The sequence below is a fragment of the Anomaloglossus baeobatrachus genome, chromosome 6 (assembly GCF_048569485.1).
Source record: "Anomaloglossus baeobatrachus isolate aAnoBae1 chromosome 6, aAnoBae1.hap1, whole genome shotgun sequence".
In the NCBI taxonomy this organism is placed as follows: Eukaryota; Metazoa; Chordata; class Amphibia; order Anura; family Aromobatidae; genus Anomaloglossus; species Anomaloglossus baeobatrachus.
Window position 1 is genome coordinate 520511403 of NC_134358.1, and position 20600 is coordinate 520532002.

A 20600-nucleotide genomic window follows, 5' to 3' on the forward strand; every position below is an offset into this window, starting at 1 on the left:
GGCCGGCCTGTGAGTCAGTGGGGCCCGGTATCAGTAGAGGGGCTCTCTGACCTGCAGCAGAGCAGAAGTGCTCCTGCACAGAAGACAGATTCTATCATGCCAAGACCTGCGATGATGTCATACCCATGTGACTGTGTGGGAGGAGACACAGGATTGCTGGGCAGAAAGTGTGACGCCCTGGACCCCAGGGGTCACAGGTCACAACACTCACCACATACACCCCCACACTAGAAAGGTACCATCAGTCAACCACAAAGACCTGATTGCCTCCCTCAGTGTTAGACAGGCACACCAGGTGGGCGGAGTCAGGCGGAAAGACACGCCCCCTGAGGAGTCTGCTGGCCTGAGGCAGGGAAACACAAGGAGTTGAGTCAAGTGCAGACAGTGAGTCAGTGCAGGACAGTGGAGTGGTTACTAAGTCCAAAACAGTCAGGCAGGCAGACGGCAGTGACCGCCTGCAGGAGACCGGGAACACGACCAGCGGAACCGTAAGGGACCGGGACAAGGTAGTGGCCCGCCGGAACCGAACCGGGGAGCTAACCGGATACCGGAGCACCAGGCAGGGTACTCAGACCCCGAACTAGGCTATATGCCACCACCATAGTCAAATTAACTGATTGCAGTCTGGACCTCAGGGGTTCATTCCCACCAAAGTCCCGTTTGAAGGCAACAGCCCAACCTGTCCGGATAGTAGCCACTGCCAAAGGCCAGAGATCCAAGGGCCAGTGCCTACGGGCAAAGGCGCTCCTCCGACATCTACACGCCGGGGAGCGGACTACCAGTGCTCAGGCACAGTGGTCAAACTACAATATAGGTGCAGGAGAAAGGTGGATATTGCCAACCCGACTAGGAAGCTGCAGCCGTCTGCGGGCCCCGTTCATACCTTCGTTTGGTTTACCAGTGACTCTGTGTGGTTTAATCGTGAGTACACCAGTGCCATCAGGCACCGCACCGCGCTGCACCGCAACACTGCGCCCTGCACCCCGGCCCTCACACCACCGGGCCCCGGGACCAACATCCCCTACCCACGGAGGGGTCAACACCTAGCTGCGCCACTACACCGCTCCCGGGAGTCCCCGTACCTTCACCGTAGCGGTGGTGTCCACCATCACCACAACCTGTGGGTGGCGTCACGAACAATCATCCCAAAACCAAATGCCCGCATCCCCCGTGTGTAACGCCAACCCCCCTTGCAGAGCGACGTAACCCTCGGGTTCGTGAGAGGCTCGAGCCACCACCCGTGAGGGGGTGGAGGGGCTGCAGGGTGAGTCGCATATGAGGGGTGCAGACTGTGACAGAAGGATGTAAAGGGGTGCAGAGTGTTTGAGAGGGGTAAGTTGGGGTACAGGCAGGGTGAGATATGTGGGGCAGGGTGTGAGACATATGGGGGTGTAGTGAGTGTGATGGGGGGGTGCAGGCTGTATGGGGAGCAGGGTGTGTGACATATGGGGGCAGGGGCATAACTACCGAAGTCGCATGGGTCGGAAGGAGAAGAGAGGTACTTGTTTTTTTATTTTGCTGGCTGCATGACACATGGAGGCCCTGGGGGGGCTGGCTGCATGACACATGAAGATCTATGGGACTGCATAATAAACATGAAGGACACCTTAAACATAGACTATAGGGGTGCATTATACATGGAGGAGTATGGGGCTGCATAATACAATATGAAGATATATGGGGCTGCATTATAATATATGGAGGACTATGGAGGCTACCTTACACATGGACTATGGGGGTGCGTTATAAAACATGGAGGACTACCGTATGTGGTGCAGTATAAAATATGGAGAATTATGGGGTGAATTATAATATATGGAGGACTATGGGAAATGCATTATAATACATGTAGGACTATGGGGGTGCATTCTAATATATGAAGTATTATGTGGGACCCTTTATACTATAAGGAAGGCTATGTGGGGGCCATTATAGTATTTGGAGAACTATATACGAGGGGGGACAAAGATACAAGCATGGGATGGAAATGTTTTGTGCTGAGGGAAAAAGGCCCTTTCCCTCAGCACCCAGCTTTCCCATGCTCTGCTGTACATCTTCTCTCAGCACCCAGCTTTCTCATGCTCTGTTATGGGAAAGCTGGGTGCTGAGGGAAAGATGTATGGCAGAGCATGGGAAGGATGGGTGCCGAGGACAAGATGGATATTAGATCATGGGAAAGCTGGATGCTGATAGAGGGATTTCAGATCATGGGAAATCTGGGTGCTGAGAGTAAAAGCCAAGTGTCAGCGTCATTATCCTGTACCCCGAGTGTCAGTGTCATTATCCCGTACCCTAAGTGTGGGGGTACGTGGAGGGGGGCCCCGGTCCAAATTTTGCACCTGGGCCCATCAAACTCTAGTTACGCCACTGACCATCTCCAAATAACTCGTCGGCAGAGGGAAGCATGAAGTGCTCTAAAGTTTCCTGGTAGACGGCTGCGCTGACTTTGGTCTTGATAAAACACAGTGGAGCTACACCAGCAGATGACATGGCTCCCCAAACCATCACTGATTGTGGAGACTACACACTAGACCTCAGCAGCTTGGATTGTGGCCTCTCCACTCTTCCTCCAGACTCTGGGACCGCGATTTCCAAATGAAATGCAAAATTTACTTTCATCTGAAAACAACACCTTGGACACTGAGCAACAGTCCAGTTCTTTTTCTCCTTGGCCCAGGTAAGACACTTCTGGCGTTGTCTATTGGTCATGAGTGGCTGAAACAAGGAATGAGACACTTGTAGCCCATGTCCTGGATACGTCTGTGTGTGGTGGCTCTTGAAGCACTGACTCCAGCAGTGTCCACTCCTTGTGAATCTCCACCAAATTTTTGAATGACCTTTTCTTAACAATCCTACAAAGCCTGTGGTTACCCCGGTTTCTTGTGCAACTTTTTCTACCACAATTTTTCCTTCCACTCAACTTTCCATTAATATGCTTGGATAAAGCTCTTTGTGAACAGTCACCTTCTTTAGCAATGACCTTTTGTGGCTTACCCTCATTGTGGAGTGTGTCAGTTACTGCCTTCTGGACATCTGTCAAGTCAGTAGTCTTCCCCATGATTGTGTAGCCTACTGAACCAGACTAAGGGACCATTTAAAATGTTTAGGAAGCCTTTGCAGGTGTTTTGTGGGAATTATTCTAATTTTTTGAGATAATGACTTTTGGGTTTTCATTGGCTGTAAGCCATAATCATCAACATTAACAGAAATAAACACTTGAAATAGATCACTCTGTGTGTAATGTCTCTATATAATATATAGGAATAGATCACTCTGTGTGTAATGTCTCTATATAATATATAGGAATAGATCCCTCTGTGTGTAATGACTCTATATAATATATAGGAGCAGATCCCTCTGTGTGTAATGTCTCTATATAATATATAGAAATAGATCACTCTGTGTAATGTCTCTATATAATATATAGGAATAGATCACTCTGTGTGTAATGACTCTATATAATATATGCGGTTACCTTTTTGTATTGAATTACTGAAATAAATTAACTTTTTGATGATATTCTAATTTATTGAGATGCACTTGTAGGTAAAAATATAATTCCAAATAAGAGATATATGCAGTTCTCCATTTCCACCAGCAGATGGCCGGAATAGCACTGATACTTGTACTGCCTCCATTCATGTCATTACTCATTATTTGTTGTTAAACATCATAAAATAATACAATATATGAATATTCATTAGAAATATATTTATGAACACCTTATTAGTTTTTCGGCATAGAAATATTGATAAATACAGCACCTCTCCATCCCACTATATTATACCATTAGTATTAGCGCCAAATTAATATTGTTTTTTGTGACATTTTAGTTAATGGGTTAAAACACTGACATCAGAGGATGAGAAATTGTCCTATAGGGGATCTATCACTCACCAAGAAAGCTGAGTGCCTGAGTCAGGATTCCTTATATAACACCACAGAGTAGAGGGACCAATATGTGTTGGCAGATTGGGGCCAAAAAATCAAGAGGCAAACATACAAGAAGCAGCAGGCAGCAGACTGACAGTTAACTGGCAGGTGGCAAATGTGCAGGTGGCAGACAGGAACCAACAGGTGGCAGACTGGCAGATAATTGCCACTTGCTATGCTGTTAGACAGACTATATGTAAACCGTGATCCTATAGCGGGCTTTACACGCTATGAGATCGCTACAGCGATCTCGTTGGGGTCACGGAATTTGTGACGCACATCCGGCCGCATTAGCGATGCCGTTGCGTGTCACACCTATGAGCGATTTTGCATCGTCGCAAAACCGTGCAAAATCGCTCATCGGTGACATGGGGGCCATTCTCAAAAATCGTTACTGCAGCAGTAACGAGGTTGTTCCTCGTTCCATGCGGCAGCACACATCGCTCCGTGTGACACCGCAGGAACGAGGAAGCTCTCCTTACCTGCCTCCCAGCCGCTATGCGGAAGGAAGGAGGTGGGCGGGATGTTCGTCCCACTCATCTCCGCCCCTCCGCTTCTATTGGGCAGCGGTTCAGTGACGCTGCTGTGACGTTGCTGTGACGCTGAACGAACCGCCCCCTTAGAAAGGAGGCAGTTCACCGGTCACAGCAACGTCGCAGGGAAGGTAAGTATGTGTGACGGGTCCGGGCGATGTTGTGCGACACAGGCAGAGATTTGCCCGTGTCGCACAAACGATGGGGGCAGATACGCACGATGGCGATATCGGTACCGATATTGCAGTGTGTAAAGCGGCCTTTACCCCTTATTCCTGACGTCTTAGGCTGCTTTCACACCTCTGTTTTTTCCTGTGCGGCACAATCCGGCGCTTTGCAGAAAAATTGCAACCGTTTTTTTTTTGCCGCCGCTGCGTTTTTTTTGCATTGACTTACATTAGTGCCGTATTGTGCCGCATGGGCTTGCGTTCCGTCCGTTTTTTGCCGCATGCGGCAGATTTAGCCGATGCAGGAGCCGGATGGAACGTTGCCTGGCACGTTTTTTTGTCCGGCAAAAAAAAACGCATCGCACCGCATCCGGCGCGATTTGCAATGCATGCCTATGGACGCCGCATGCGGCATCCTGCGGCAAACACTGCATCCAGCCGCCGCATGCCTTTTTTTTCACTGCGCATGCTCAGTAGCCTGCCGCAAGCGGCAAAAACCAGACGGGCCGCATGTCAAAAACTTATGCAAAGGATGCGGTTTTGTCACCGCATCCGTTGCATAGGTTTTAGAGCCGGATTGGCCGCCTCTGCTAAAAACCGGATGTGTGAAAGCAGCCTAACAGTAGTTTGGAGGGTATTCCTGGCTGCATTTCTTAGGCCCTGTGCGCACACTGCGGTTTTTGCTGCAGTTTTTCCAGCAGAATTGGTGCAGTTTTTGTTCATAAACTTCATACAGCCCTTCCTCAGCAAAGTCTATGAGAAAACCAAAATGCTGTGTGCACATTGCATCTTTTTTCCTTACAGGTTTTGCTGCAGAATTTCTGCAGCAAAAAGAAGTAGCATGTGACTTCTTTTCTGCGTTTTTCCCTGTGTTTTTCCATTGACAATGTTAAAAAAACCGCACGGACAAAACCACAGGCAAAAATGCGATAAATCCGCATCAAAGCCGCGGTAAAACCGCATGCATTTTTTCCGCAGGCATGTGTTTTTTTCTGCCAGAAGGTGCGTTTTTCACTGGAGAAACAAATCCGCAGTGTGCGCACATAGCCTAAGGGTCTATGCGTACTGGGTAGATGTGTTTCTTCAACAAAATACGCACCCTGTTATAAATCGACAACACTGTAGCCGCAAGCAGCCTGCTTCGGTCCCTGCTATGTCCAGGCGCCGGCCGTCATTTTTGGCCGTGCCTCGGGTCGTCCAACTGGCTGCTTCTTCCCCAACGTCTAAGTGTGGAGAAGCGGCTAGGGCTGATGCGCGTGCCAATTTGCCCCAGCCAGAGCCTAAAGGCCCAGTCACACTAAACAACTTACCAGTGATCCTAGCAACGATACAACCTGATAGGGATCGCTGGTAAGTTGCTAGGAGGTCACTGGTGAGATGTCACACTAAGCGATGCTCCAGCGATCCCACCAGCAACCTGACCTGGCAGGGATCGCTGGAGCGTCGCTACACGTGGAAGCATGCTGCAATTGGTAACTAAGGTAAATATCGGGTAACCAACCCGATATTTACCTTGGTTACCAGCGCACACCGCTTAGCACTGGCTCCCTGCACACCTAGCCACAGTACACATCGGGTTAATTACCCGATGTGTACTCTGCTACGTGTGCAGGCAGCAGGAGCCGGCTTCTGTGGACGCTGGTAACCACGGTAAACAGCGGGTAACCAAGAAGCCCTTACCTTGGTTACCCGATATTTACCTTCATTACCAGCGTCCGCCAGTCTCAGCTGTCAGTGCTGGCTCCTGCTCCCTGCATTCCTAGCCACAGTACACATCGGGTTTATTACTACGAACCTGCAGTACCACTGGCTGACTGTAGGTGGCATGTGTCTTCCAGCTGAAGTTGCCATCATTCACCTGCAGCCAATGGGAAGACACCACACCCTTCTTATTCCCCCTCCTGTTATGTGACCACTGCCAGAGATAGTTCTATACTCCTGGTTCATGTGCTGTTTGTATGTTGATTCCTGTGTGCTGACCTTTGCTTGTTTTTTGACTACCCTCCTGTCTGTCGTTTTTGTACCTTACTGCCAGTTCCGGATTTGACCTCTGCTTTGTCTCCTCACTACACCCTTGCCTGTCGATTCTGTTCCTGTTTAGCATTTCACCCTGCCTGACGACCACGGACTACAGCCTACCACAGGTAGTGATCTCTGGGGCTCTGTGTAATTCCAAATCCCTGTATAGGGGTTAAAGGGTTGCGGAGTCCTCGGGGTCCTGCTTTGTGAGCGGCTTTTCTCTAGACTCCCCTTACAGCCAGTCTGAGTCTGTGGCTCCAATCAGGCATTACATGAGGTCACTGGTACGTCACAAAACCTGTGACTCAGCAGCAATCTCGCTATGTGAGAAGTACCCCTCAGACCAACACCCATCCTGGGACTATACTCTATCTACCGCCAGAGTTAAAATCATTGCCGTGGAATTGAAACATTTTTGGAACTTACATATGGTTAGCTCAAGAAATATTTCAGCAGAGACACAAATGTTGGCATTTTAACTGCTTCCTGAAGCATATTCAATATACGACAGTTATACAATCATAGCCAAAAGTGTTTAGCACCCTTGAAATTGTTCCAGAAAATGGAGTACTTTTCCCAGAAAATTATTGCAATTACACGTTTGTTATACACATGTTTACTTCCTTTGTGTGTGTTGGAACAACACAAAAAAAAATCACAGAAAAAAAGGCCAATTGGACATAATTTCACACAAAAGCCCCAAAATAGGCCGGACAAAATTGGTGACACGTTTACAAAATTGTGGGTAAACAACTGTGTTACAACCATTTGCTGCTCATTCAAATTCCCCTGCGGCAAGTAACAGGTGTGGGCAATATGAAAATCACACCTAAAACCTGATAAAAATGGAGAAGTTGACTCAATCTTTGCATTGTGTGTGCCACACTAAGTAAGGTGAACAGAAAGAGAAGAGATCTCTGAGGACTTGAAAACCAAAATTGTTGAAAAATATCAACTATCTCAAGGTTACAAATCCATCTCCAGGAATCTTAATGTTTCTTTGTCTACGGTGCAGAACATAATTAAGAAGTTTACAACCCATGGCAATGTACCTCCCTGGACCTGAATGGCAGAGAAAAATTAATGAAAGTTGGTTGCAATGCAGGATAGTGTAGATGATGGATAAGGTTTTCAATCAAGTTCCAAATAAATTTAAGCTATCCTGCAGGCTCAGGAGTGAAATAAAATGCTATGGCAGGAGCTCCAGGAGGACTCCACTGCTGACACAGAGACATAAAAGAGCTAGACTGCAATTTGCCAAAATGTATGTGAGCAACACAAAATCCTTTTGGAAAAGCCTCTTGTGAACAGATGAGATCAAGATAGAGCTTTTTAGTAAAGCACATCATTCTACTCTTAATTAAGAATGGAATGAGGCCTACAAAAGAAAGAACACAGTACCTACAGTCAAATATGGTGGAAGACCTAGAGCAGTTTGCAATAGAGTGGTCCAAAATTCCAGTTGAGAGGTGTAAGAAGCTTGTGGACAGTTATAGGAAGCGATTGATTGCAGTTATATATTTCAAATGGTGTGCAACCAAATATTAAATTAAAGATGCCAACAATTTTGCCCAGTTCATTATTGGAGTTTTGTGTGAAATTATGTCCAATCTGCCTTTTTTTCCTCAGTTTTTTGGGGGTTGTTCCAATACACACAAAGGAAATAAACATGTGTATAACAAAACCTGTGTAATTGCAATAATTTTCTGAAAGAAAGACTTAATTTTCAGGAAAAATTCTAATGGTGCCAACACTTCTGGCCATGACTATATAAACAACATTGGCTTATAGTGCAGACTCTTAGCTTTAATTTCTGGGTAGTCACATCCTAATTAGAGCAAGGGTTTAGGAATTACAGCTCTTTAATATGTAGCTGCCTCTTTTTCAAGGGACCAAAATTAATTTGAACAATTATCTCAAAAGGCTTTAATAGGCTGCATGGGCTATTCCTTAATTAATCCATCATCAATTAAGAAGATAAAAGGTCTGGAGCTGATTCCAGGTGTGGCTTTTGCATTTGGAGGCTATTGGTGTGAACCCACAACATGTGATCAAAAGAGCTCTCAATGAAAGAGACACAGACCATTAGGTTAAAAAAAGAACAAATCCATCAGATAGAGAACAGAATTAAAAGAGCACGCTTGGGAACATAAAAGGGCCTGGACGGTCATGGAAGACAACGGTGGTGGATGATCATCGAACCATTTCCATAGTGAAGAAAATCCCCTTCACAACATCCACCCAAGTGAAGAACAATCTACAAGAAGTAGATGTTTCAGTATCTAAGTCTACCATAAAGAGACTTCATGAGAGCAAATACAGAGGGTTCACCACAAGGTGTAAACCATTAGTAAGCCTTAAAAATAGAAAGACCGGTTAGAGTTTAAAAAAAAAAATCTACATAAGCCGACCAGGTCTGAAAAAGCATTGTATGGAGAGATAAAACTAAGATCAACCTATACCAGAATGATGGGTAGAAGAAAGAATGGAGAAGGCTTGGAGTAGTTCATGATCTAAAGCACAGCACACCTGTGACGCCCTGGCCTATCAGGCCGTCACAGGACATTGTGCAATTTGCCCTTCTGCATGGTGTCCATCTCCTCCTTGGTTACGGGTCCCTGGCTGTTGTGAATGTTAGTCATGTCTTGGCTGCTGGGAGGCTCCCTCTGGTGGCCAGGAATGGTTTGGACAGAGACCAGGTGGGTTGTGCAGTGGGTGTTTCCTTTCCTAACTCTCTGCTTATTTAAGTCCTGGTCTGATTGCAGGCTGTTGCCGGATGTCAGTTGTTCTTTGTATCTCTAGCCTGCTTAATCCTGCTCTACACCACATCCACTCCAGATAAGTTCTTGCTCTTTATTTATTGCCTGGTTCTTTTGCTTATCTGGGTTTGTCATTTGTTGTGGTTGGTTTCAGTTTATTTCCTTCCAGGGATTTTTCCCCTCAGTGGATTGTTGAGGAACTCCCTGCAGTTCTGTGTGGAGTATAGCTCCTTTGGGTCCATGTGTTTATGGCTTGTTGAATTTGTTATAATTCTTGTTTTCTGTTCATTGGTATGACAAGGGCTCCTGGTATGGGACGGAGTTCAGATCGAGCGATCTGAGGGCCTTTTTGTACTATCAGGAAGTTGGTATTTTGCAGGGTTTTTCTCTGGCCACCATCAGTTCCTTTCCTGTCCTTTCCTATTTTAGTCAGCGGGGGCCTCACCTTTTGCTAATCCTGTCATCTACCTGTGTATTGTGTTTTTCCTATATCACCGCAGTCTTTGAATGTGGGGGGCTTGCTATTCTTGTCTATTTTCTGAGGCAGAGAGTTATTCATCTTTCCTTCCTTTAGGATAGTTAGTTCTCCGGCTGGGTTCGCGGTGCACAGGATGTTAGTTCACCCCTCGGCTACTTCTAGTTGTGATGGTTAGTAAGGGGATGGCGGCCAGATTAGTTGCCAAGGCTCTTGTCACCTTTTTGCCAATGATTTGTGGTGATCTTTCATGGTTCCGGATCATAATAGTACATCCGGCCAAACAAATTTAAAGGGTACTCTTAAGAAGGAAAAAAAAAAAAAGCTGCTGAGAAAATTTTTTTTTTTGGTGTTTTTCCTCTTCTTCTTTGGGTTCTGTGGAAGATTTCTTTTGTCTAGCATCGATGAATTGGGTGAGCGTGTTGCTCATCTTGATGCTTAGGTTCGTCATATAGAGTCTTATCTTGCACAGACTCCCCTTGCAGAGCCTAAAATTCCCGTTCCTGAATTTTTTTCGGGAGATAGGTCGAGATTTTTGAGCTTCAAAAATAATTGTAAATTATTTTTTGACCTGCGCCCTAAGTCCTCAGGGAATCCCGTACAGCAGGTTAAGATTGTCATCTCCTTGCTGCGTGGTGACCCTCAGGACTGGGTCTTCTCTTTAGCGTCTGATGATCCGATTCTCAATGATGTGGACTCCTTTTTTCAGGCATTGGGATTATTATATGACGAACCCAATATTGTGGACCAAGCAGAAAAGGTCTTGTTGTCCTTAACTCAGGGTTTGGATTCTGCAGAAACGTTTTGTCAGAAATTTCGTAAGTGGGCGGTCCTTACCAAATGGAATGATGATGCGCTTCCGGCTCTTTTTCGCAAGGGTATTGCGGATGCTGTGAAGGATGTAATGGTAGGATTTCCCGTACCTTCTGGTCTTGATGCCTCTATGACCTTGGCCATTCAGATTGATAGGCGTTTACGTGAGCACAGGAAGATATCTGCTGGTTTTGTGCCTGTGGAACAGCCTTTGGAGCCTATGGAGTGTGATAGGGTCCTTTCTAATGCTAGTCGGCAGGGGTTCAGACGGAAGAATAGACTGTGCTTCTATTGTGGAGACGCTTCTCATAGCATCTCTGTCTGCCCTAAACGTGAAAGGAGATTGGCTAGTTCTGTTACTGTGGGTTCTTTGCAACCAAAGTTTCTTTTGTCTGTCACATTGATTTGCTCATTGTCTTCCTTTTCTGCATTTGCCTTTGTGGACTCAGGGGCAGCGCTCAATTTGATGGATTTTGGGTTTGCTAGGGATTGTGGTTTTCCCATGGTTCCTTTGCAAACTCCTATTCCTTTAAGGGGCATTGATGCTACCCCTTTGGCAGAACATAAACCCCAATTTTGGACCCAGGTGCCTATGAGAGTTGCACCAGCGCATCAGGAAACTTGTACATTTTTAGTATTGCATAATCTACAGGATACCTTGGTACTGGGATTTCCGTGGTTGCAGACCCATAATCCGGTTCTTGACTGGAGATCCTTGTCGGTAGTTAGTTGGGGTTGTCAAGGTTTGCATCAGGACCTTTCCGTGTCGTCCACGTCTGCTCAGGCAGTTAATGTTCCGGCTTTCTTGTCTGATTTCCGTGATGTATTTAATGACCAGGAATCTGATTCTCTGCCCCCACACCGGGACTGTGACTGTGCCATTGAGTTGGTGCCCGGTTGTAAATTTCCCAAGGGGCGGATTTTCAACTTGTCTGTGCCCGAACATGATGCCATGCGGTCATACATCAGAGAATCATTGGAGAAGGGGCACATTCGGCCCTCATCTTCTCCTTTGGGTGCTGGCTTCTTCTTTGTTTCTAAGAAAGATGGTTCGTTGAGGCCTTGTATTGATTACCGTCTTCTTAATAAAATTACAGTCAAATATCAGTACCCTTTGCCTCTGATGTCTGATCTGTTTTCTAGAGTGCAGAGTGCCAAATGGTTTACGAAATTGGATCTCAAGGGTGCGTATAATCTCATCCGTATTAAGGAGGGTGATGAATGGAAGACGGCTTTTAATACTCCTGAGGGGCATTTTGAGTACCTAGTGATGCCTTTTGGGCTCACTAATGCACCCTCCGTCTTCCAGGCCTTCATGAATGATATTTTTCGGGACCTTATTAGTAAATTTTTGATTGTGTATTTGGATGACATCTTGATTTTTTCTGATGATTGGGACTCTCATGTGGGGCAAGTACGGGAGGTTTTTCAGATACTTAAGGATAATGCACTGTACGTTAAGGGGTCAAAGTGCCTCTTTGGGGTGCAAAGGATTTCCTTTTTGGGCTTCATCCTGTCTCCCTCCGCTATTGAAATGGACCCGGTTAAGGTTCAGACTATTTACGACTGGGTGCAACCGACTTCTCTAAAATCCCTGCAGCGGTTTTTGGGGTTTGCTAATTTTTACCGTAAATTTATAGCCAATTTTTCTGCCATTGTCAAACCTCTGACAGATTTGACAAAGAAGGGAGCTGATGCTGAGCATTGGACCCCTGAGGCTATTGTGGCCTTCCAGGAGCTTAAAAGGCTATTCACTTCTGCCTCAGTTCTGCAGCAACCTGATGTGTCTCGTGTGACGCCCTGGACAAGCCAGGGGTCACAGGTAATGACATCACCACACCCTACACCCCGGTTAGGTACATCAAAGCTAGACCAGAAATCCTTGTTGCCCTCCCCAGGGGCTGATGTCCACACCAGGGGGTGGAGCCAGGCGGTTGGTCTCCGCCCACCAAGGAGTTCACAGTCCTGGAGGAGGGAGAACACAGGCAGTTAGAGTGAAGCGAGGGAAGTGAGAGGAAAGACAGAGTTTGGAGGAGGAAGTGAAAAGAGGAAAGGACAGCTTAAGAGCCTGAAGTTAGTCCGGGTGTGTGGCCCGGACGGAGACAGCAAGGTTAGCAGACGGCGGTGACCGTCTGCAGGAGTGGCCTATCGGAGGTGCCGTGAGGACCGTGGACGGGTGGTGACCCGGCGGTACCGGACCGGTACACAAGGTGAAGCCAGCACCATTGGCAGGGGCCTTTCGGATCCCGGCAAGGCTAGGAGTCGCCGTAAATTTGCCAAATCCGTCAGTGAAGGGGACCTCCGGGTTTCCAAACAACTAAGTCCCGATTGAAGGCAACCGTCCAACCGTATGAGAGAGACACCGCCACCGCCAAGGCACCAGTTTCTCAGGGCCAGCGCCTGCGGGCAAAGAGGGGCTCCTCCGGCCCATATCCAAGTCGGGGAGCGGGTTACCGGTGGGAACCCATCGCTACCAACATTACACAAGGTGCAGGGAAAGAGACAGTCACCGTTAACTACCGGGGAAAAGCAACAGCAGCCGTCCGTGGGAACCGTCTTTCCAGCCGTGTGTTTTACCGAGAACTGTGTCACCGTCTCAGGCTGAGTGAGTACCACCGTGCCGTGAGGCACAGCGCTGCCCCCCCCCCCGCGACCCTGCACCTCACCAGGCCCCGCACCTGGCCTGCCATCCCTCATCCTCCACCCCATCACTGGGCCCCGGGAAAACCAACCCCTACCCACGGAGGGGAGAACTAACAACTCTGCTGCTCCCTGTCACCGCTCCCGGGATCCCCATACAGAGCAGCGGTGGTGTCACCAAAAATCACCACAACCGTGGGTGGCGTCACGGACAATAAATCCCCAAAACCAAACCCCTTTTCACTCACGGGCGAGGAGCGCCGCTCGAGTCCCCGGGATCCGGCCCATCGCTCGAGCCACCGAGCAGCAGCGGCCGCAGCAGCAGCGGCAGCCGGACCCGAGCAGTGGGAGAGCGCAGCGTCCCCTCCTCCGCCCGCGACACTCGCCCATTTCAAGTTGAGATCGATGCCTCAGAGATCGGAGCAGGTGCTGTTCTGTCTCAACAAGACGCTACTTCGGATAAACTTAAGCTCTGTGCCTTTTTCTCTCGGAAGTTTGCTCCTTCTGAACGGAATTATGATGTGGGGAACTGGGAATTATTGGCTATGAAGTGGGCATTTGAAGAGTGGAGGCATTGGTTGGAGGGGGTAGGCATCAAGTTGTGGTGCTTACGGACCACAAGAATCTCATCTATCTGGAATCGGCCAAGAGGTTGAATCCTCGGCAGGCCAGGTGGGCTTTGTTTTTTACCCGGTTTAATTTTGTGGTCTCTTTTTTGCCGGGCACCAAGAATGTTAAGGCCGATGCCCTTTCCAGGAGTTTCTGCGCTGACTCTTTGGAGGTTGTCGAACCGTCTACTATCCTGAATGATGGTGTAGTTTTCTCGGCTATTTCACCTGATCTGCGGTTGGCACTGGCGGAATTTCAGGGGGATAAACCTGAGAGATGTCCTACAGGGAAACTGTTTGTCCCAGACCAATGGAGAGACCGAGTTGTTTCTGAGGTTCATTGCTCTGTTTTGGCGGGTCATCCTGGCATTTTTGGTACTCGGGATCTTGTGAGACGCTCTTTTTGGTGGCCTTCCCTGTCCCGAGATGTCCGTCGTTTTGTGCAGTCGTGTGGAGTTTGTTCTAGGTCCAAGCCCTGTTGTTCACGTTCTAGTGGGCTATTATTGCCTTTGCCTGTACCTAAGAAACCTTAGACGCACATCTCTATGGATTTTATTTCAGAGCTTCCCGTCTCTCAGAAAATGACTGTGATTTGGGTGAGGGTTCGGTACTGTTGTGAATGTTAGTAATGTCTTGGCTGCTGGGAGGCTCCCTCTGGTGGCCAGGAAGGGTTTGGACAGAGACCAGGTGGGTTGTGCAGTGGGTGTTTCCTTTCCTAACTCTCTGCTTATTTAAGTCCTGGTCTGATTGCAGGCTGTTGCCGGATGTCAGTTGTTCTTTGTATCTCTAGCCTGCTTAATCCTGCTCTACATCACATCCACTCCAGATAAGTTCTTGCTCTTTATTTATTGCCTGGTTCTTTTGCTTATCTGGGTTTGTCATTTGTTGTGGTTGGTTTCAGTTTATTTCCTTCCAGGGATTTTTCTCCTCAGTGGATTGTTGAGGAACTCCCTGCAGTTCTGTGTGGAGTATAGCTCCTTTGGGTCCATGTGTTTATGGCTTGTTGAATTTGTTATAATTCTTGTTTTCTGTTCATTGGTATGACAAGGGCACCTGGTATAGGACGGAGTTCAGATCGAGCGATCTGAGGGCCTTTTTGTACTATCAGGAAGTTGGTATTTTGCAGGGTTTTTCTCTGGCTACCATCAGTCCCTTTCCTGTCCTTTCCTATTTTAGTCAGCGGGGGCCTCACCTTTTTCTAATCCTGTCCTCTACCTGTGTATTGTGTTTTTCCTATATCACCGCAGTCTTTGAATGTGGGGGGCTTGCTATTCTTGTCTATTTTCTGAGGCAGAGAGTTATTCATCTTTCCTACCTTTAGGATAGTTAGTTCTCCGGCTGGGTTCGTGGTGCACAGGATGTTAGTTCACCCCTCGGCTACTTTTAGTTGTGTTGGTTAGTAAGGGGATGGCGGCCAGATTAGTTGCCAAGGCTCTTGTCACCTTTTTGCCAATGATTTGTGGTGATCTTCCATGGTTCCGGATCATAACACCTGGCCTTTGGTGTTGCTAAGAACAAGCCAATTAAAAATCCTAGAAACACTCTGCACCACACCCACCAGACACACCAATGGGTAGCCTGAAGGGAATAGGGCCACCCACTTGGGGGGTTGGTTAGGAAGGGTCAGGAGTGTCAGGAGTAGTCAGTTGTGTGGTGACTCTCGTGAGGAGAGGTCACAAGTTAGTTGGAGGAGGTTAGGAGCTGGGCTCCTCAGTTACTAGGTGGCAGACGTTGGTCTGGGCCTGGTAGGAGCTGGAACCTCGGTCGCAGGGGATCGTGTCAAGGGGCATGGAACTGTCGAGCAGGGCAGCCGGCGGCCTTGAGCCATCTCTGGGCAGGGGCCATGGCACGGCGGGGTACGTGGACACTAGGCCGGGCAGTAGCTTCAAGCGTCCTGGTAATTTACCCGACGAGGGCAAAGACTTCATGGTTCGTCCTCCACCTGCTCCAAAATCGGGGTACTAGCACAACCAGGGGGATAGGACTTTCCCAATACACAGTCCAGAAAATCCCAAGCGTGAACCCTGAGAGCAAGCTCACTCCGTTAGCCATACGGGTGAGCGGGACCCGACTAGTACTATACTACAGGGGACAACCAGTAAAGAAAGTGCCAAGGAAAAGGTCACAGGCTAACAAGCAACACCATCGGGCACGGGATCCCAGCGTGCTCCCTTCCTGCTACAGCGGTGCTAAGAATTCCGGTGTACAGGTTGCCGGTGTCAGCGTTATTGGACTGAGTGAGTACGCAGTGACCCTTTCCTCCCCAACGGTGCTCCCCTCTCATCATCACCAAGCCCCGGGGCGCTTCCCCCCCACCCACGGAGGGGTTAAACACCTGGCTGCCATTCCATTACCACCGGGCGCTCCCAACAGCAGCGGTGGGTTCTATTTTTAGACTGGGGAGGGCCCATGGTTATTGGGCCCTCCCCAGTCTAAAAATAGAAGACTGCAGGAGCTCCAGAATTGTCGCATTCATTAGATGCAACAATTCTGGCACTTTACTCTGCTCATCCCGATTGCTCTGGTGCTGTGGGAATCTGGGTAATAAATGGAGTCAAGGGTAGCTGTGAATTGTCAAAAAAAATCACAGCTGTCATCAAGACCAAGGTTAGTAATGGGGAGAGGTCTATTACACCGCACAATTACTAAGTGTGTAACTAAAAAGAAATATACACAAAACGGAGAGAAAAAAAATTTATTTAAAAAAAAAAAAAACAGGCGCAGGCAATATGGGCAGATCTGCAATACTCGTTGCTTCTCCTGGGGTCTGACAATGATATTCTGAAGATAAGATGTTATAAAGGGTCTCACCAAACCCCTCACTTTTTCCTCCACTAAGGTAATAGGACGGTTAATCAGATTTGATTTTATAGATATGACATGGATAATATTCTACTTCTATTGCCATGTGAGGGCTCTAATAAAGAGACGTGCTGTCTGCTTTAGGCCTGTTTCACACGTCAGTGATTCTGGTACGTTTGTGCTTTTTTTTAAATCTACCAGAATCACTGACATACGGAGACCCATTATAATGAATGGGTCTGCTCACACGTCAGTGATGTTTCACTGACCATGTCTCCGTGCAGCGTACCCGCGTGTCCGTTATTGCCGCACGGAGACGTGTCCATTTTTTTCTGGCATGACTGATGTCCCACGGACCACACAGTGGTGTGGTCCGTGAAACACGTGCCAGAAAAAAACGTGCTTTTAAAATAAAAAACATTTTTACTCACCCGGCTTCAGCGGCGCTCACTGCAGCCCGTTCTGCCTGCTGCTTCAGAGCCGGCTCATTACTGTCGCGCATATTCATGATGCACGACACAGCCGACCCGGAAACAGCTGCTGCGGGGGTCAGCGCCGGCCGGATGCTGCACCGCGGGAGCGATCAGCACCATGGAGAGCGGGAGCGCGCACAGGTGAGTTGATTTCTAAGTGCAATCACGGGCCACGGAGAACGGAGCCCGGATTGCACTTAGACAACCCACGTGTGCCGTAATTCACGGCACACGGAGGGACATGTGCGTGTTTTACATGCCAGTGAAAAACGTCAGTGTTTTTCACTGACGTGTGAAACGGGCCTTAGGGGCAAGTATCTTCAACTTTCATTGATTACCACCTCTTTGGTAATGAAGATGTACACAGTTAAGATTGGCCTTTCAACAAATGTCAGCTACTTGTCAATTTCTCTGTATACACACTTCATGTCTGCTCTCCATCAGATAACCCGCTTCAATTACCTGTTCACACTGAGGAGTCCAGGCAGAGATTCACTGCCCCAGTCTTCAATCTGTATATCTCATGATTCCATTTAGGACACTGATTCCCAGACCTGAAAAGGTTGTGCTCCTTTGGTCTAATCACTACTTGTTATTCAGCTTTTAAAAAAATAGTTTCTAAGTAAAATGCTGTTTCCTGTTCTTGGCTGAGATGTGTTACATTTACTGTGTGCATTACCCCGTGTGTTCCTCTCTTCCTCTGGAACATTGTGCAACCTATGCCCTATATTTATGTATTCCACATAATCTGTTCTAACCTTTTCTCTCTAACTTTTATTTTAGAGATGAAAATAGAGAAGAGAAGGACTGAGTTGGTGTCTTAATATTGGTCAGATGCAGAGATTGCAGTAGCGAGGATGGGTTCACATTGCATTTGTGGCCCTACGTTCAATGGCTCCTTTGGGGGTCACATCCGAAACGTAAATTGGGATTCAAGTGTATGCGCCAATGGGCCCATTGACTATCATGATGCAGACATAGTTATAGTGTGCTTTCGTGTGCATAATGTCTGGTCATATACACCTTGTAGACGTAGGTAACTTCATCTTGCTGCCCTCCTCCAATAGGAGTATACAACAACTGGGACAGTTCAAAAGACCCTTTGCCTTATAAAAGAACATTAGTATAAGTTTATATGGCACATGGTGGTAGCAGGATCATGTTAAATATTTCACATACACCATTAGTGATTATTCTAGTTATGTGTTGTATACATGTTGAATGTGCTCTATGTGTATTAGATCTATGACTAAATATGTAAGAAAAGCATGATCTGTACTGTGTATATGTATATACAGTATATAGTTCTCAATCTATAAATAGTTTAATAATTCCATTAAAGAGGTGTTTTCACTAAATGTTTCATGTTGAATTGGGAACACAATGTAGTAGTGATAGCAGAGTTGAATAGAACGTTTTGGGGTTTTTTTTTTCTTTTATTTTGTCTCTCCATTGCAAAGATCTTAACAAAGTATTTGGTACCTAATGAGTTAACTTTTGTAATGTCCAACTGGGTGTTATCAGATAGTTTTCACTGGGGGCATGCACTTCTCTCTGAGTTAACCAAGCAGACAGCAACACAGCAGAAAAATAAATAACCACCGCAATGGCTTAGGTTTCTCAGTCTGTGAGATGTAAGGATATAGCTCTGATCTCTTGGTCTAACCTCCTACACGATTAGAAAGTGTTGAGAGATTAGAGCACAGATGATTGATACATTTCAAATAAAGCGTCTATAGGGCAAACCCTTCTATCCACTTTCTTCCTCTCAAAGGACATGCCAGAAACTTAACTCTTCAGACAATCAATTTCCAAGACCCCCATAAGCATCAAAATGTGTATTGCAATTAGTTTAATGTGTATGGCTTTTAGTGTAAAGGGTGCTTTACACGCTGCGACATCGCTAGCGATTGCTAGCGATGTCGAGCGCGATAGTACCCACCCCCGTCGTTTGTGCGACATTTGGTGCTCGCTGCCGTAGCGAACATTATCGCTACGGCAGCGTCACATGCACATACCTTGTCAGCGACGTCGCTGTGACCGCTGAACAGTCCCTCCCTCAAGGGGGAGGTGCGTTCGGCGTCATAGCGACGTCACTGGGGCGTCACTAAGCGTCCGGCCAATAGAAGCGGAGGGGCGGAGATGAGCGGGACGTAACATCCCGCCCACCTCCTTCCTTCCTCATTGCCGGTGGACACAGGTAAGGAGATGTTTGTCGTTCCTGTGGTGTCACACATAGCAATGTGTGATGCCGCAGGAACGACGAACAGCATCGTACCTGTGGCAGCAGCGATATTAAGGAAAGGAGCGACGCGTCAACGATCACTGTTTTTGAACGATTTTGTGATCGTTGATCGTCGCTCCTTGGTGTCATACGCTACCGGAGCCTGATGTGCGTCACTAATGACGTGACCCCGACGATATATCGGTAGCGATGTCGCAGCGTGTAAAGCACCCTTTACTGTATTCTGGTGTAGTCACTAAATTAGGAAAACTAAAATAGCCCACAAAGCAGAAAACAAAGCGGATATGAAATAGGCTTCAAAAAAAAGATGCAAATTAGCGGGACACAAAAAAAGGCGTAAAAGTAGACAAAAACAGGCACAAAAAGCAATGATGCATCGGGCCATAGTCATCATCTTCCTGCATTGTGCATTGCCACAAGAAAATAACTAAGCAACAATAAGGCCATTTTCCCACATAGCGTAATTACTGCATTTTTTTCCCTCTACATTTTTTTTGTGCAGATGTGGGGCTTTTTACTGTTCAATCAAAGTGGATGAGATTTTAGGAAATCTCCTGCTCACTGTGTATCTAAAGACTCTGTTGAAATGTACGAATATTGGTACATTTTGTTCTCTATACTATTGGGAGTCTGAAAAAAAAGAATGGAAAAAAACTCTTTTCTATTCTAAAAAAAAATGCATTAAAGATGTTGCTTCAGATTTGCACAAAATAAAAAAGCAACAAAAAAGAGGAATAAATATCATTACTTACAGCAAAGATGGAACTGCAGCTGTACATTACCTAGGCGAAAAACTACTACTCCAGCAGGATACAGCTAAGCCCCCACTAGGTGGAGGCATCACAGGTGCAGGAGGAGCAAATCGCACACACACTTCCAAAATCTGGAAGGGGTGATTGCTGGATGGTAAAACTGCACACTGATGGCTTGCATAGAGCACTGTTCACACTTGCAGATGCACAGTCACAATCCCGCAGCCTATTAGGCGACGCCCATACTATTAGATCAGGCTGGCTACTCCATCTGTGCATCATACAAGGACAGGAACTCTAGTATGCAAGGCCTAACAAAAAGGGGCCTGGCTGTATCCTGTACAAAAAAAATGAGGTTTTTAGTTGGTGTTATGGCCATAA

General features: G+C 47.1%; 1 protein-coding gene across 10 annotated transcripts in view; it reads right to left on the minus strand.

The window, feature by feature from the left end:
- Positions 1–4009, minus strand: part of CCDC7 (coiled-coil domain containing 7) — a 146466-nt gene extending 142457 nt beyond the window's left edge. For all 10 annotated transcript variants that reach the window (XR_012724576.1, XR_012724575.1, XR_012724574.1 and 7 more), the window contains exon 1: positions 3898–4009. The gene's annotated coding sequence lies outside the window, so the exon portion shown is untranslated. The remainder of the gene's footprint in view (positions 1–3897) is intronic.
- Between the last annotated feature and the right edge of the window lie 16591 nt (positions 4010–20600).